This window comes from Salvelinus sp. IW2-2015, linkage group LG4q.1:29 (genome assembly GCF_002910315.2).
Source record: "Salvelinus sp. IW2-2015 linkage group LG4q.1:29, ASM291031v2, whole genome shotgun sequence".
Lineage (NCBI taxonomy): Eukaryota > Metazoa > Chordata > Actinopteri > Salmoniformes > Salmonidae > Salvelinus > Salvelinus sp. IW2-2015.
The window spans coordinates 79,766,354-79,773,864 of NC_036842.1; the positions used below are offsets into that span (position 1 = coordinate 79,766,354).

Below are 7,511 nucleotides of genomic sequence, written 5' to 3' on the forward strand. Positions count from 1 at the left end.
GGAAACTAGTGATGTAACGCGCCAATGTAAAACTCCAGACGTTTTTATAATAAATATTGAACTTATCAAACAAAAAATCATGCATGTATTGTGTAACATGGAATCCTATGAGTGTCATCTGATGAAGATCATCCAAGGTTAGGATACATTCTTATCTCTATTTGTGCTATTTTGGCTCCTCTCTTTGCTGAAAAATAGGAATTTTCTTTGAGTGTGTGGTGACTAACATAATCGTTTGTGAAAAGCCTATTTGCAATCGGACACTTTGGTGGTTAACAACAAGATTACCTTTAAAATGCTGTAAGACACATGTATGTTTGAGGAATTTTAATTATGAGATTTCTGTTGTTTGAATTTGGCGCCCTGCACTTTCACTGGCTGTTTCATATGATCCCGTTACCGGATTGCAGCCATATGAAGTTAAACTAACCTCCAGACGCGACTGCAATGCCATAGCAACTCTCCTTCCGGTGGTCGCTCCAAGCTCTCTTAAAGCAAGTAAAATGACATACTCTTCAACGACTGCTGCGCACCTGCCCAGTACGGTTTAGACTGTAAACTCTCCTTCCAGACTCACATTAAACATCTCCAATCCAAAATTTAATCTAATCGGCTTTCCTTTTTGCAACAAAGCATCCTTCTTTCATGCTGCCAAAACATACCCTCGTAAAACTGACCATCCGACCGATCCTCGACTTCCGCGATGTCATTTACAAATAGCTACAACCACTTACTCAACAAATTGGATCAGTTATCACAGTGGCCATCCGCTTTTGTACCAAAGCTCCATATACTACCACCACTCGACCTGTACGACTCGTTGGCTGCCCTCGCTTCATATTCGTCGCAAACCACTGGCTCCAGGTCATCTACAAGTCTCTGCTAGTAAAGCCCTGCCTATAATCAGCTCACTGGTCACCATAACAGCACCCACCCGTACACGCTCTCCAGCAGGTATATCCACTGGTACCCCCAAAAGCCCAATTCCTCCTTTGGCCGCTTCTCCTTCCATTCTCTGCTGCCAATGACTGAGAACGAACTGTAACAATCATTAAAGCTGAACTCTTACCCCCTCACCTAGCTTAAGCACCAGCTGTCAGGCAAGCTCACAGATCACTGCACTGTACATAGGCTCATCTGTAATAGCCAATACCAATCTACCTCATCCCGTACTGCATTTATTTTTATCTTGCTCCTTTGCACCCCCAGTATCTCTACTTGCACATTCATCTTCTGACTTTCTACCATTCCAGTGTTTAATTGCTATAATTGCATCTACTTCGCCACCATGGCCTATTTATTGCCTATACCTCTCTTATCCTACCTCATTTGCACATGCCTGTATATATAGATTTATTTACTGTATTATGACTGTATGGTTTGTTTTATTCCATTGTGAAACTGTTGTTGTATGTGTCAAACTGCTTGCTTATTTGGCCAGGTTACAGTTGCACAATGAGAACAGTTCTCAACTAGCCTACTGGTTAAAAAAAGGTGAAATAAAAAATAAAAACCAGAAAAAGACATGTGCGAGCAAGGAGGCTACAAACCGGACTCAGTTACACCCAGCTCTTCAGGAGGAATGGCCAAAATTCACCCATCTTATTGTGGGAAGCTTGTGGAAGGCTACCCAAAATGTTTGACCCAAGTTGAACAATTCAAAGCAATGCTACCAAATACTAATTGAGTGTATGTAAACTTCTGACCCACTGGGAATGTGATGAAAGAAAATAAAGCTGAAATCAATCATTCTCTCTACTATTATTCTGACATTCACACTCTTAAAATAAATGTGATCCTAACTGAACCTAAGACAGCGAATTTTTACTAGAATTAAATGTCAGAAATTGTGAAAAACTGAGTTTAAATGTATTTAAGTGTAGTAAACTTCCAACTACAACTGTATTATAACCCCGTGCTGTCATGCAAATTCAACGCTTGCTGTTACAACATGCAAAAAGGTAGGAAACTTGGTGAGGAGGAGAGGAGATGGGTGATGATGGTGTGGTTTAGAGAGAGGGGTGAAGAAAGGAGGAGGAATGGGTGAAGGGTTAGAGGAGTGAAGCGGAGAGGAGTGAAAAAAGGAAGAGACTGAAAGGGGCCCTTGTCTTGCCTCTTTCATCTTGGCTGCACTGAAGGAGGGGGTGAGGATGCTGCGTACTCTCTTCCAGTGCTCGTTCCTCAGCATCAGCAGACAGTCACTCATGGGCTTAGTAGCGGCACGGATTGTCTGCAGAGAAGAGACGAGGGAGACAACATTTCAAGAATATTCACACTCCAAAATACCGGTACTGATCATGCACATAAAGTATGTGTGCACTCGCACGCAACCACACACAGATCGCTCCCTCTGTATTGTATTTAGGTGATTCAGAAGTCTGAGACCAGAACCACAGGTCAGTGTGTGTATGTCTCCCACCCCACCCAGCCCCAGCCCCCACCACCTTGCCCCCAGGTCAGATCTTAGGACTCAGGAAGAGATGGAGGAATCAGCATGCCCAGCCTGTCCTCTCTTGTGTTCCTTTCCAGTCCAGCAAGCGCATGTAGTCAATGGTCATCACTGTCCTTAGAGCCTATGGTCCTCTGTGGTGGAACTAACACTGGATACAATGCTAGAATAATGAAGATCTGGAGATACTGTGGAAATCCAGAGGAATACAGAACATTGCCACGTGACCTGAGCTAACACTGATCCCTTACCTATTGGTGTTCATAGAAGTTCATAAATGGTTATAAGGTGTTCATAAAACTTCATAAAGTATTCATAAATCTTCATAAAGCATTAGGTGACAAATGCAGGTGCTTTCTGGCTGACAATACTTCATGTTTTATGTTGTGATGTTTACTTGTTTAAACAGTATCTATAATTTTWATGTATTAGCATTTTCCCATGCTAGTATAAAATTCCAGACACAATGTAATAAAATGTATAATTTCTTCATCTGTGTGTCTTGGTAATGTTCCATCGGTAAGAATTAAGTAGCGCACTAACACAATAACATTTATGGAAAAGGAAACTGTTGTTCGGTAGTTTAGAGTGCTTGATTAAAATAAACCATTCATATTGTTTGAGGCCACAGCATTACAGTGAGGTGTGTTTGTGTCTATGCCTCCATGGAGACTATTTTATGGGTCTGCTCCTGCTGCTGGTTGCAGATGGTGTAGGGGCTCTGGAACATACACACATGCACGAATGCACATACACATGCACACACACACGCACGCATGCATACACACACCCACACACTCACACATACGCACAGCAAGACCCACATCTCAACACTACACTATCGCATACACCACTCAGTAACACAGCAAGTGCCACATCTCCATAATACGAATCCCATACACACAGCAGGGCCCAGATCTCAGCACCATATGCACATCCAGCGCTCTGTGAGCTACTGCTAGACTGGTTGTTAACTGAACAATGAGTCAGGAGTTTGGGAACGGGAAGCCGACCAGTAAACATCATACACTCTTAGAAAAAAAGGTTCTATCTAGAACCTTAAAGGGTTCAAGAACCCTTTTTGGTTGCAGGTAGAACCCATTTGGTTCCAAGTAGAACCCATTTGGTTCCAAGTAGAACCCTTTTAGGTTCAACATGGAACCCAAAAGGGTTCTACCTGGAACCAAAAAGGATTCTGCCTGGAACCAAAAGCAGGTTCTCTTATGGGGACAGCCGAAGAGTGTATGAGTCAAATTCACTAAATCAAACAGGTAAAACATGTCACTAAGCTCCTGTATCTGCCCTGGATCTAAAGGCTGTATATGTGTGCGTGTAAGCTGCATACATACCACAACATTTCTGGGTGATTGGTACACAACATTTCTGGGTGATTGGTACACAACATTTCTGGGTGATTGGTACACAACATTTCTGGGTGATTGGTACTAGTATGTGTATGTGTGAAATTTGTTTGATTTAGAATGGACCATTATCATGCACCTGTCGGAACAGGGGAAAAATACATGTTATCCGTATACACTTGAGTAGCGAATGGAGACGCGTTTCCCAAGTTCATTTTCACGCCAGCCAGGTAGGCTACTCCAGTTGTAGCAATGTGCTTAATTTAGGAAAGTTGAGAAATAAAAATTGTAAGCCTACAGAAAGCTGATGCGATCCTCCTCTTTATAATAGAGGCATAAAACTTTGTTTTCTCTCACAACAATTGAAAATGCATAGCCTATAGAAACTCTTCTTTAATTCATGCATCACACAGCTATGAGGAGCTGGCTCTCTTTGCACAACAGTGATCCTATTCTGTCAAATCAGAATGCCAGGTTTCTCATGAAGTCTTTGATGGATTTCCTAATGCATTTGCATTGATGACAGAGTGATCAGAGGGACATAGAGCCTGAGTACAGGCATTAGGACCTGATGGAGGGACAATAGAGCACTGAGTACAGGCCATTACTGGCTGTTAGCAAGTTTGGTAGGCTATAATGACAATTTGCAAGACGCTTTAAATAAACGCTGATCTTATCATTTACATTTACATTTACATTTAAGTCATTTAGCAGACGCTCTTATCCAGAGCGACTTACAGTTGGTCTTATCAACCAAACATTATAATTCCAACATTCTACCTTATTGCCTGGTTTGAATGTGTGATGTCATCATAGGTATTTTTTGTGATTCAGAATTAACATTTAAGTCATTTAGCAGACATTTTAAGTCATTTAGCAGACGCTCTTATCCAGAGCGACTACAAATTGGTGGCATTACTTATGAAATCCAGTGGAAAACCATTTACAAATGTGCATCTAACTCTTTTTAAGGGAGGGGTGGGGTTAGGAGGATTACTTTATCCTAGTATTCTTAAAGAGGTGGGGTTTCAGTGTCTCCGGAAGGTGGTGATTGACTCCGCTGACCTGGCGTCGTGAGGGAGTTGTTCACCATTGGGTGCCAGAGCAGCGAACAGTTTTGACTGGGCTGAGCGGGAAATGTACTTCTCAGAGGTAGGGAGGCGAGCAGGCCAGAGGTGGATGAACGCAGTGCCCTTGTTTGGGTGTAGGGCCTGATCAGAGCCCTGAAGGTACGGAGGTGCCGTTCCCTCACAGCTCCGTAGGCAAGCACCATGGTCTTGTAGGCGGATGCGAGCTTCAACTGGAAGCCAGTGGAGAGAGGGAGGAGCGGGGTGACGTGAGAGAACTTGGGAAGGTTGAACACAGACGGGCTGCGCGTTCTGGATGAGTTGTAGGGGTTTAATGGCACAGGCAGGGAGCCAGCCAACAGCGAGTTGCAATAATCCAGACGGGAGATGAAAAGTTGGATTAGGATGCGCGCTTCTGTGTGAGGCAGGGTCGTACTCTGCGAATGTTGTAGAGCATGAAACCTACAGGAACGGGTCACGCCTTGATGTGAGTTGAGAACGACAGGGTGTTGTCCAGGATCACGCCAAGGTTCTTAGCGCTCTGGGAGGAGGACACCAATGGATTGTCACCGTGATGGACGAGATCATGGAACGGGCAGTCTTCCCGGGAGGAAGAGCAGCTCCGTCTTGCGAGGTTCAGTTGAGGTGGTGATCCGTCATCCACACTGATATGTCTGCCAGACATGCAGAGATGGATTCGACACTGGTTATCAGAGGGGGGAAAGGAGAAGATTAATTTGTGTTCGTTGCATAGCAATGATAGGAGAGGCATGTGAGGATATGACAGAGCCAAGTGACTTGGTGTATAGCGAGAATAGGAGAGGGCTGGACAGAGCCCTGGGGACACCAGTGGTGAGAGCACGTGGTCGGAGACAGATTCTCGCCACGCCACTGGTAGGAGCGCCTGTCAGGTAGGACGCATCCAAGCGTGGGCCGCGCCGGAGATGCCAGCTCGGAGAGGGTGGAGAGGAGGATCTGATGGTTCACAGTATCGAAGGCAGCCGATAGGTCTAGAAGGATGAGAGCAGAGGAGAGAGAGTTAGCTTTAGCAGTGCGGAGCGCTCCGTGACACAGAGAAGAGCAGTCTCAGTTGAATGACTAGTCTTGAAACCTGACTGATTTGGATAAGAAGGTCATTCTGAGAGAGATAGCAGGAGAGCTGGCCAAGGACGGCACGTTCAAGAGTTTTGGAGAGAAAGAAAGAAGGATACTGGTCTGTAGTTGTTGACATGAGGGAGGATCGAGTGTAGGTTTTTTCAGAAGGGGTGCAACTCTCGTCTCTTTGAAGACGAGGGGACGTAGCGAGTCAAGGATGAGTTGATGAGCGAGGTGAGGTAAGGGAGAAGGTTCCGGAAATGGTCTGGAGAAGAGAGGAGGGGATAGGGTCAAGCGGGCAGGTTGTTGGGCGGCGGCCGTCACAACGACGCGAGATTTCATCTGGAGAGAGGGGAGAAAGAGGTCAAAGCACAGGGTAGGGCAGTGTGAGCAGAACAGCGGTGACGTTTGACTTAGCAACGAGGATCGGATGTCGTCGACTTCTTTTCAAAATGGTTGACGAAGTCATCTGCAGAGAGGAGGAGGGGGAGGAGGGGGAGGAGGAGGATTCAGGAGGAGGAGAAGGTGGCAAAGAGCTTCCTAGGGTTAGAGGCAGATGCTTGGAATTTAGAGTGGTAGAAAGTGGCTTTAGCAGCAGGAACAGAAGAGGAGAAAGTGAGAGGAGGGAGTGAAGGATGCCAGGTCGCAAGGAGGCGAGTTTTCTCTCCATTTTTCCGCTCGGCCTGCCCGAGCCCTGTTCTGTGAGCTCGCAGTGAGTCGTCGAGCACGGCAGCAGGAGGGGAGGGACGCGAGCCGCTGGAGGATAGGGGACATAGAGAGGTCAAAGATGCAGAAAGGGAGGAGAGGAGGGTTGAGGAGGGCAGAATCAGGAGATAGGTTGGAGAAGGTTTGACAGAGGGAAGAGATGATAGGATGGAAGAGGAGAGAGTAGCGGGGGAGATAGAGCGAAGGTTGGGAGGCGCGATACATCCGAGTAGGGGCAGGTGTGGGAAGTGTTAGATGAGAGCGAGAGGAAAGGATACAAGGTAGTGGTCGGAGACTTGGAGGGGAGGTTGCAGTGAGATTAGTGGAAGAACAGCATCTAGTAAAGATGAGGTCAAGCGTATTGCTGCTTGTGAGTAGGGGGGGAAGGTGAGAGGGTGAGGTCAAAAGAGGAGAGGAGTGGAAAAGAAGGAGGCAGAGAGGAATGAGTCAAGGTAGCGTGACGTGGGAGGTTAAAGTCACCCAGGACTTGTGAGAGGTGAGCCATCCTCAGGAAAGGAGCTTATCAGAGGGCGTAAGGCTCATTGATGATCTCCAAGGGAACCTGGAGGCGATAAATGATAAGGATGTTAGATTGAAAGGGCTGGTTCTTGTGAATTACCTTGCAATGGAACAGGGTGGTGGTATATGTATTGTGAATCATATGTATTTTCTATTTTGGCAACCAGATAAATCATGGAATCATGCACATCATGTAAAAATACAACTCCCAATACAGTATATAGACAGATGTTAACACAATACCACACCCCAGAAATGTTGTGCACAAACCATCACCAGAATGTGTGCACGTCCAATATCACCGAATGGTTGTGC

The 7,511-nt window shown here is 45.7% G+C and overlaps 1 long non-coding RNA gene across 1 annotated transcript in view; it reads right to left on the minus strand.

Annotated features, from left to right (window-relative positions):
• Positions 1–2,109: 2,109 nt before the first annotated feature.
• LOC111962598 (uncharacterized) overlaps positions 2,110–7,511 on the minus strand; it is a 35,070-nt gene continuing 29,668 nt past the window's right edge. The window contains exon 3 of the long non-coding RNA XR_002877126.2: positions 2,110–2,230. This is a non-coding gene — a long non-coding RNA (uncharacterized lncRNA). The remainder of the gene's footprint in view (positions 2,231–7,511) is intronic.